Genomic DNA, 9,824 nt, shown 5'->3' with positions numbered 1-9,824 from the left:
TCCTCCTCTTCCTCCTCATTTCCACAAACTCCACTCCCTTCTAGCACTGATGATGTTACCTAGTTGGCTCATGAAATGCTTGCAAGAAAACCACCAAGCTCAGACAGCACCAAGGACCCCTGATGTCAACCCTGATGTTCCAAATATTCTCTTCTCTTGGGTAGATGGATTTTTGTTATATGCCCATCAGGTCCATGTTGACTCTCATCAAACACTCCGATTTTCTCCCAGAGAAACTGTGCCCAACCTGATCCTTCTAACGGTACTTCTAGCACTGCTGTAACTGAACTCACATCACCTTGAATAACAGAGTCGGAAGGGGACCTTGGAGGTCTTCTAGTCCAACCCCCTGCTCAAGCAGGAGACCCTACAGACAAATACAGTCTCTTAACAACCTCCAGTGTTGGAGCATCCACAACTTTTGGTGGCAAGTTGTTCCACTGATTAGTTGTTCTGACTGTCAGGAAATTCCTCCTTAGTTCTAGGTTGCTTCTCTCCTTGATTAGAATAGAATGGAGTAACAGAGCTGGAAGGGACCTTGGAGGTCTTCTAGTCCAACCCCCCTGCTTCCACCCATTGCTTCTAGTCCTGCCTTCAGGTGCTTTGGAGAATAGCTTGACTATTCCCTCATCTTTGGGGCAGCCCCTCAAATATTGGAATACTGCTATCATGTCACCCCCTAGTTCTTTTTTTTCCATCAGACTAGACATACGCGGTTCCAGCAACCGTTCTTTATATGTTTTAGACTCCAGTCCAGTGGTGGGATTCAACAAATTTTATTACTGGTTCTATGGGCGTGGCAGGGGAAGGATACTGCAAAATCTCCAGTCAGAGGTGTTCTGACCCACGCCCTTTTCCAACAAATCAAACACAATGCAAAAAGAACAGAAACTTTGTAATGCTTTTACAAAATAATTAGCTGTGATAAGCACAAGCCTTGCCAAACTGTGCAAGACTTGCCAAAAGATAACAGACAAGAAATAATTTGCAAAACGACAATCTTCAAACACAAACTCAGGATACTGGAATGTCCACGAGGCTGGAGTTTCAAAACGTCTTTGCCTTCTGCAAAGTACGTTCCTTTCACAGCTGGATTTTATCGTCTTGAAAGAGGGGCCATTACCTTGCAGCCTTACTCCCGAGTCGCCCGTGCTGTTGTAGCTGCTCTTTCCTACGAGCAATCCTACACGCACTTGGCACAGGCTCCTCGGGAACCTCCTCATCACTGCTGCCAGCCCCCACAATCCCTGAAGATAGCCGTCCACTCCCTAATGGTCCTGGCCCCTCATCTGAGTCCTCGGCTCTCCTCAGCCATCCACACCTGCTGCCGGCTAACCACAAAAAGAGGTGGGATTTGCCGGTTCTCCGAACTACTCAAAATTTCCGCTACCGGTTCTCCAGAACTAGTCAGAACCTGCTGAATACCCACCTCTGCTCCAGTCACCTAGAAGACCACGTCTTCTAGTCCAACCCCCTACTCAAACAGGAGACCGTACACCACTTTGGATAAATGGTTGTCCAATAATATCTTTAAAAAAAACAAAAAAACCTCCAGTGATGGAGCCCCTTGCTGTCGGCCATCTTCTACTTCTACTTTTTCCTTCCAAGCATGGTAGGCAAATTCCATGGCTTCTGTTTGCATTTGCCAAGGGGCTTCTTTCCTCCCCCCAAAATGCTCAGAGGCTAAAACTCCATCCCTCTTCTTCTTCTCCCTCTCCCCCCACCCCACCCCAAAATCTTCCTGCTTGAACCTTATCCTGACCAAGACCATGTGCTGGATATTAATTACACGTCCGGGGGCCCCACGAAAGTCATTGAAATTTAATGAGAGCAAGAGGCAAGCCCACCAAGCCGATGGCATACATTAGGGGTTGCCATGGAGACCCCCGCTGCCAAGCCTGACCCACATGGAAGGAGACCGGGGGTCAAAAGGGCAGCGGGAACAAAAGCTGTGCCCACCACTGCGCCAAAGGATGCAGAGCTGAATCTGCTGGCTTTCCTAGATCGGGTTTCTCCCCCAAAGAACACAAGGAGGGTTTGTTGGCGGCCATCATCATCATCGTCATGTTAACCATAGTTTCAACGGTGGAAACTTTGACCATCTTGGACCAAGCCAAGTCCAAAAACACTAGAGAGTTTCGAGAAGCTTGGCACTCTGACAAATTAGCCATCAACAGACACATAGATGTCAACAATATCTCCCTATCGTGCCAAAGAGACAACCGACAAGCCAAAAAAAGGGAACAAAAAGTTCACAAACACCTCCCTCTCAGCAATCAGGACTAGTAGATTAATTTAACACTAAGATTAACATCAGATCAACAATCAAGAAGTAAACAATACCCCAGTCAAGGAACTGCCAAGCAAGCCAGCAGCAAACAGCCCAATCCAAGAACCTTCAAGAGGACTCCTCCAAAACTGACACGGCAAGCCACTGGAATATAAACTGAGAGCAAACTCTGCTCCCTTCTAGCACTGATGGTGTTACCTAGTTAGGTAGTAAAATATCTGCAAGCAAATAACCCAGCTCAAAGCACTAAGGTCCTTGCAGTCCTTCCTTCCTTCCTTCCTTCCTTCCTTCCTTCCTTCCTTCCTTCCTTCCTTCCTTCCTTCCTTCTTTCTTTCTTTCTTTCTTTCTTTCTTTCTTTCTTTCTTTCTTTCTTTTTTTCTTTATTTCCTTCCTTCCTTCCTCCCTTCTTTCTTTCTTTCCTTTCCTTCCTTCTTCCTTTCTTTCCTTCCTTCCTTCCCTTCTTTCTTTCTTTCTTTCTTTCTTTCTTTCTTTCTTTCTTTCTTTCTTTCTTTCTTTCTTTCTTTCTTTCTTTCTTTCTTTCTTTCTTTCTTTCTTTCTTTCTTTCTTTCTTCTTTCCTTCCTTCCTTCCTTCCTTCCTTCCTTCCTTCCTTCCTTCCTTCCTTCCTTCCTTCCTTCCTTCGTCACAGAGCACCAAGGACTCCATGTTTCAACCCTGAGCTACAAATATTCTTTTTTTCCCCCGGTCCTCCTCCTCCATCATTTCTTCTGCAGCAGAGCTCCCTTGGAATAATAACAATAGCACTTAGACTTATATACCGCTTCACAGCGCTTTACAGCGCTGTTTACAGAGCAGTCTAAGCAGTTTACAGAGTCAGCCACTTGCCCTTAATAATCTGGATCCTCATTTTACTGACCTCAGAAAGAGGGAAGGCTGAGTCAACCTTGAGCCTGTCAGAATCGAACTTCTGGCAGTGGGCAGAGTGGGCAATACTGCATTCTAAACCACTGTACACCATGGATGGATGGAGGGAGGGAGGGAGGGAGGGAGGAAGGAAGGAAAGAAGGAATAGCAACAGCACTTAGACTTGTATATCGATTCATAGTGCTTCACGGCCCTCTCTAAGCGGTTTACAGAGTCTGCTTCTTGCCCCCAACAATCTGGCTCCTCATTTTACTGACCTCAGAAGGATGGAAGGCTGAGTCAACCTTGAGCCGGTCAGGATCGAACTGCTGGCAGTCGGCAGAATTAACCTGCAGAACCTCATTCTAACCTCTGTGCCACCAGCGAGCTTTCATGAGAAACCTCTTCGGTTGATAGGTGAGAAGGGGGCATCCAAATGTTTCCAATCAATTTTAAACAAAAACGCTACTCACCGCCCGAGCAGCTGGTTTTGCATGTAGAAAATCCCTGATTCAGCATCTGGAAAAAAAAGTGGGAAGAGATTCCGATGGGAAATGCTGGGAATGCATCCATCTGACACACAAGAGAGAATTAAATTACTTTTTTTTTTTTTTCCCCTCCGCGGAAAGCTTGTCCTTGGCCTTTTGAGGAGAGGCAGTTGAAAAAGCAGCGGCTGTGTCCAAGACAAAGCTTAAATCCAGTCCAGTCATTAGGTTTTTTTTTTCCCCCTCTTCTTGTCATGCATTGAATCACTTTCCTCCTCTTAAACCAAAGAGAGGGTTGGCTTGATGTTCTGAATGAACATATCCTAATTCAAGGGATAAAATCCAGAGGTGGTAGTCAGCCGGTTCTGACCAGTTCTGGAGAACCGGTAGCAGAAATTTTGAGTAGTTTGGAGAACCGGCCAATGCCGCCTCTGACTGGTCCCATCAACCCCATCTATTCTCTGCCTCCCATTGAATCCCAGCTGATCGGCTGGCTCTTCTTTGGTTGCCCTGCCCAGGAGAACGGAGCTGGAAAGCAGGTTAGTTGGGTGGGGATTTTGCAGTATCCTTCCCCTGCCATGCCACCAAGCCACGCCCACCAAGACATCAAGCCACACCCACAGAACACCACGCCCACCAAGCCACACCCACAGCTGATCGGCTGGGTCTTCTTTGGTTGCCCTGCCCAGGAGAAGGGAGCTGGGAAGCAGGTTAGTGGGGTGGGGATTTTCCAGTATCCTTCCCCTGCCATGCCACCAAGCCACGCCCACCAAGACATCAAGCCACGCCCACAGAACACCACGCCCACCAAGCCACACCCACAGCTGATCGGCTGGGTCTTCTTTGGTTGCCCTGCCGAGGAGAACGGACCTGGAAAGCAGGTTAGTGGGGTGGGGACGGAATGGGGATTTTGAAGTAACCTTCCCCTACCACACCCACCAAGCCACACCAATGCCCACCAAGCCTCGCCCACAGAACTGGCAGTAAAAACTTTTGAATCCCACCAAACTGGCCGCAAGTCACTTTTTCCAGTGCCGTTGTAACTTAGAATGGTGGCTAAATGAATGGCTGTACTGTAAGTTGAGGACTACCTGGACAGTCCAGGCTCTAGAGCAAGTTACCACAGAAGCAACAGAAGTCCAGGAATCGGACCCGATGTATCCATGACGGTAATCAGAAAACAAATAAGAAATTGTGGTATATTGAAATGACAAGGGAGTCTCTATTGCAACTGTCAAATCTTGCCAGCTAAGAGGTCCCTCTTGCAGTTTTTGCATTTCCACCTCCCCTTTCCATCGGCAGGGCATTGGTTGCAAGCGTTGGCTGCAGAAAATGACAACGGCCTCCCCTGTGCACCGTCAGTGAGTGGAGCAAACCCTGGGCTTGCATTATTAACACTTTGCTCCATCGCCCTTCTGCCAATTCTGCTTAGCATGCAGTCCCGGATGCCCGGTTGCTATAGCAATCCATCGGAGTCCTCATCGGACTGCGGGGAAACCAGATCAAAAATATTTTACTGTCACTGAGGAAGGGGAAACGTTGGTCTGCACGGGACTGTTGTGTCCGCCGTCTCAAGGCATTATGTCTGGACGCAACTTTTTTTTTAAAAAAATATTTTTGCAGGATTTCAGGCAGAGGGGATTTAAAATAGAGCGAGAGCTCCAGTTGGAAGCAGGGCGATATTGCAGAGGGAGGGAGGAGGAAGAAGGTAAGAGGGTGGGAAGGGAGGAAAGAAGGAGAAAAGGAAGGAAGGAAAGAAGGAAGGAAAAAGGGAAGGGAGGAAGGAAGGTGAGAGGGCGGGAAGGAAGGGAAGGAGACAGGGAGGGAAGGAAAGGAAAGGAGGGAGGACAGAAGGAAAGGAGAAAAGGAGGGAAGGGAGGAAAGGAAGGAAGGAGAAAGGGAGGGAAGGAAAGGAAGGAAAAAGGGAAGGGAGGAAGAAAGGAAGGAAGGAGGAATGAAGGAAGATGAGAGGGTGGGAAGGAAGGGAGGGAAGGAGAAAGGGAGGGAGGGAGGAGGAAGGAAGGAAGGCGAGAGGGTGGGAAGAAAGGAGGAAAGGAAGGAAGGAGAAAGGGAGGGAAGGAAGCAAAGGAAGGAAGAAAGGAAGGAGAAAGAGGGAGGGAGGGAGTGGAAAAAGGAAGGGAAAGAAAGGGAAGAGAAGAAGAAAGAGAGAAAGAAGGGGAGAGAGAAGGAACGCAAAACAAATGAGTATTGAAAGAAAGGGAAGGCAACTAAGATAAAGAGAAAAAAAATAAAAGAATGAAGGACAGCTAACATTACTCTCAATTCAGCACAGACTTTTTAATGATCCTCCTTCCAACAACAACTTCCCTCAGATCTTCAGGAAATTCACCTGAGCAGCACACAGAAGGCTTCCCCAGGGCTCCTGCTGCCCACTGAAACTCAAGGACTTCCTCCTTCTCCTCCCCACCCCACCAGAACCAGTTTCACTGAATCGTAAACACAAGGGTCAAGGGTGGTGTGTAGGGAACAAGAGTTTTCCTTGTGTAAGTGCCAAGGTACGTTCTGGCAACTGAAGGTATGATTGATTCCCACTGGTGGGCTTCTAACAGTGGTGGGCTTTCTCAACAGCCTTGGCCAAACTGTCTTGGCCAACTTGGCTGGAGAACTTTGAGGTCTCCAAACACCCAAAGGGTAGGAGATTGGAGAAAGCTAAGTTAGATGCTATTCATTCCTACTTTACACCCAAGACACACGCTGTTCTGGTTTTGCTGTTTCACTGACAGTCACATACCCTGGTTTATATAAATTAGCCTATGCTAAATCATGCACCTCCACATTCTTTCTCATCTTCAGGTTCGAATTCCCTTTTCCCCACCTTCTTCCTTACGAATGCCTTAAAAAGAAACGGAAGAGCTCAGGGTTGGAAATCATGTCTATTCAGGGGAAAACACCCAAGAACACCACCGAATTTGCAGAGATTTGCTTGCAGAGAAGAGCAACCAGGATGATGAGGGGACTGGAGGCTAAAACATACAATGAACGGTTGCAGGAACTGGGCCTGGCTGGTCTAGTGAAGAGAAGGACCAGGGGAGACATGATAGCGGTCTTCCAATATTTGAGGGGCTGCCACAGGGAGGAGGAAGGGGTCAAGCTATTTTCCAAGGCACCCGAAGGCCAGATAAGGAACAATGGATGGAAACTGAACAAGGAGAGATTCAACCTGGAAATAAGGAGGAATTTTTTTGACAGTGAGAACAATCAACCCATGGAACAGATGTTGCCCTCGGAAGTTGTGGGAGCTTTCATCACTGGAGGCTTTCAAGAAGAGACTGGACTGCCATTTGTCAGAAATGGTGTAGGGCAGGGGTCTGCAACCTGCGGCTCTGGAGCCACATGCGGCTCGTTCGGCCCTCTGCTGTGGCTTCTTGTTGGCTGATTCCACCACTGGAAGTTCTGGAAGTCTTGAAATGGGCCTGTTTCCAGCTTCTGGAGGGCCTCCAGAGCCCAGGGGGAGGCCGTTTTCGTCCTCCCAGAGGCCTGAGGGAAGCCTCCGGACTCTGTGGAAGGCAAAAAAACCGGTCCTCCTGGAGCTTCCGGTTGGCCACGCCCACCCAGTAACTGGGCAGAGAACCGGTTGTTGGGATTTTTGAATCCCACTCCTGGCTACAACACGTAGTGATACTCATAGGTTACTAATGAGCAATCAAACCACACTAGGAAACTAAATAAAGCCATTTAAAGTGTAAAGATACAAGCATCACGGTTATAGTCATAAGTGGGAAGAGGTAGCTACTAGGAAGGATGAGAAGAATAGTAAATAATTTGACAGTGTTGTGGGAATTATTTGTTTAGCACAGCGATGGCGTTTGGGAGAAAACCGTCCTTGTGTCTAGTTCTTCTGGTGTGCAGTGCTCTATAGCGTCGTTTTGAGGGAAGGAGTTGAAACAGTTTATGTCCGGGATGTGAGGGGTCTGTAGATATTTTCACAGCCCTTTTTTTTGACTTGTGCAGTATACAGGTCCTCGATGGAAGGCAGGTTGGTAGTAATTGTTTTTTTCTGTAGTCCTAACTACCCTCTGGAGTCTGTGTCTATCCTGTTGGGTTGTAGAACCAAACCAGATAGTTATAGAGGTGCAGATGACAGACTCAATAAGAAGTAAGTAAAAACAATAATAAGTAAGTAAGTAAGAAGAAGAAGTAAGGAAGGAATAATAAGAAGTAAGAAAGAATAAGAAGTAAGAAGACCTCACCCCTGCAGTCTCTGTCTTGGTCCTAATTTTTTGTAGAGTTTAACATTTTTAATTTGCATAACCGGAGGTTTTTGAGCTAACCTAACTCTTTTTAGCATTCAGCACCTGGTGGCTTAAGAAATCGCCAAGCTTTTAAAAACCTCCTGGGGGTTTTCTGGTCCGGTCACGTGCCCACCAGAGAGAGAGAGAGAGAGAGAGAGAGAGAGAGAGAGAGAGAGAGAGAGAGAGAGAGAGAGAGAGAGAGAACCGTGTTGTTACTTGTTCTGTGACCCCAGGCATGTAAACACAACCGCATTTTGGCAAGATGTTGAATATCCCTGATTATGTCAACATTCTGGGCTACTTGCCAGCTGGGAAGACCCTTGGTTTTATGCTTCGTTTGGCATGGATCCCAGGTCTCCTGACACGAGGTGGCGGGCGAAAAGCAGCAAACTAACAGCAGGGGAATAATAAAAGGGAGCCAGAGAGACACGGGAGTTTGTCTAACCAACCCTTCTTTCGAGAAATAGAATAGAGAATAGAGAATAAAGTAGAGTAGAGTAGAGTAGAGTAGAGTAGAGTAGAGTGGAGTGGAGTGGAGTGGAGTGGAGTGGAATTGAATGGAACAGAACAGAACAGAATGGAAGAGGAGAGGAGAGAGGGAAGGGAGGAGAGGAGAGGAGAGGAAAGAAGAGAAGACAGGAGAGGAGAGGAGAGGAGAGGAGAGGAAAGAAGGGAAGAGAGGAGAGGAAAGAAGAGGAGAGGAGAGAAAATGAGAGGAGAGGAGAGGAGAGGAAAGAAGAGGAGACAGAAGAGGAGAGGAAAGAAGAGGAGAGGAAAAAAGAGGAGAGGAGAGGAGACAAGAGGAGACAAGAGGAGAGAAATATTCTTTATTGGCCAAGTGTGATGGGACACACAAGGAATTTGTCTCTATTGCTAGCAGCAGCTACTACCAATAGCTATTTCATTGCTCTAAAAGAGACCCTAAAAATCGGATGTGCAATCTCCTTCTTATTCCCTAGAGGTGGAGCCAGCATTAGTATAATATCCCCCTATCAGTCCAGCAGGTCTGGAAAAACTCCAAGACACCCCATTATCTTTCAGGATGCCCTAAATAGGAAGAAAATTCACAGGGGACATTAAAAAAAAGCATTTTTCAGCATAAACTGTGCAGTCCCAGATTTCAGGGGACCTGTTTATAATTATATTCTGGATGTTGAGTTGGAGTAGCATTGTTAAATTGTAAGAAAAAGAAAATGAAAGAAAGAAAGGAAAGAAAGAAAGAGAGAATAAGAGGAAGGAAGGAAGGAGAAGGGGAAGGGGAAGGAAGGAAAGAGAGAAGGAAGGAAGGAAAGGGAAGGAAGGAAAGAGAGAAGGAAGGAAGGAAGGAAGGAAGGAAGGAAGGAAGGAAGGAAGGAAGGAAGGAAGGAAGGAAGGAAGGAGAAGGGGAAGGAAGGAAAAAGAGAAGGGAGGAAGGGAAAGAAGGAAGGAAGGGAAGGAAGGAAGGAAGGAAGGAAAGGAAGGAAAGAGAGAAGGAAGGAAGGGAAAGAAGGAAGGAAGGAAAGAGAAGGAAGGAAGGAAAGAGAGAAGGAAGGAGAAGGGGAAGGAAGGAAAAGGGAAGGGAGGAAGGGAAAGAAGGAAGGAAGGAATGGAAGGAAAGAGAGAAGGAAGGAAGGAAGGAGAAGAGGAAGGAAGGAAAGAGAGAAGGAAAGAAAGAGAGAAGGAAGGAAGGGAAAGAAGGAAGGAAAGGGAAGGAAGGAAAGAGAGAAGGAAGGAAGGAAGGAAGGAAGGAAGGAAGGAAGGAAGGAGAAGGGGAAGGAAGGAAAGAGAAGGGAGGAAGGGAAAGAAGGAAGGAAGGGAAAGAAGGAAGGAAGGAAGGAAAGGAAGGAAAGAGAGAAGGAAGGAAGGGAAAGAAGGAAGGAAGGAAAGAGAAGGAAGGAAGGAAAGAGAGAAGGAAGGAGAAGGGAAGGAAGGAAAAAGGGAAGGAAGCAAGGGAA

This window comes from Notechis scutatus, chromosome 13, assembly GCF_049901735.1.
Source record: "Notechis scutatus isolate UNSWTSFEM ecotype Mainland chromosome 13, rNotScu1.2, whole genome shotgun sequence".
Classification (NCBI taxonomy): Eukaryota; Metazoa; Chordata; class Lepidosauria; order Squamata; family Elapidae; genus Notechis; species Notechis scutatus.
Note: the sequence above shows the minus strand (reverse complement) of the source record.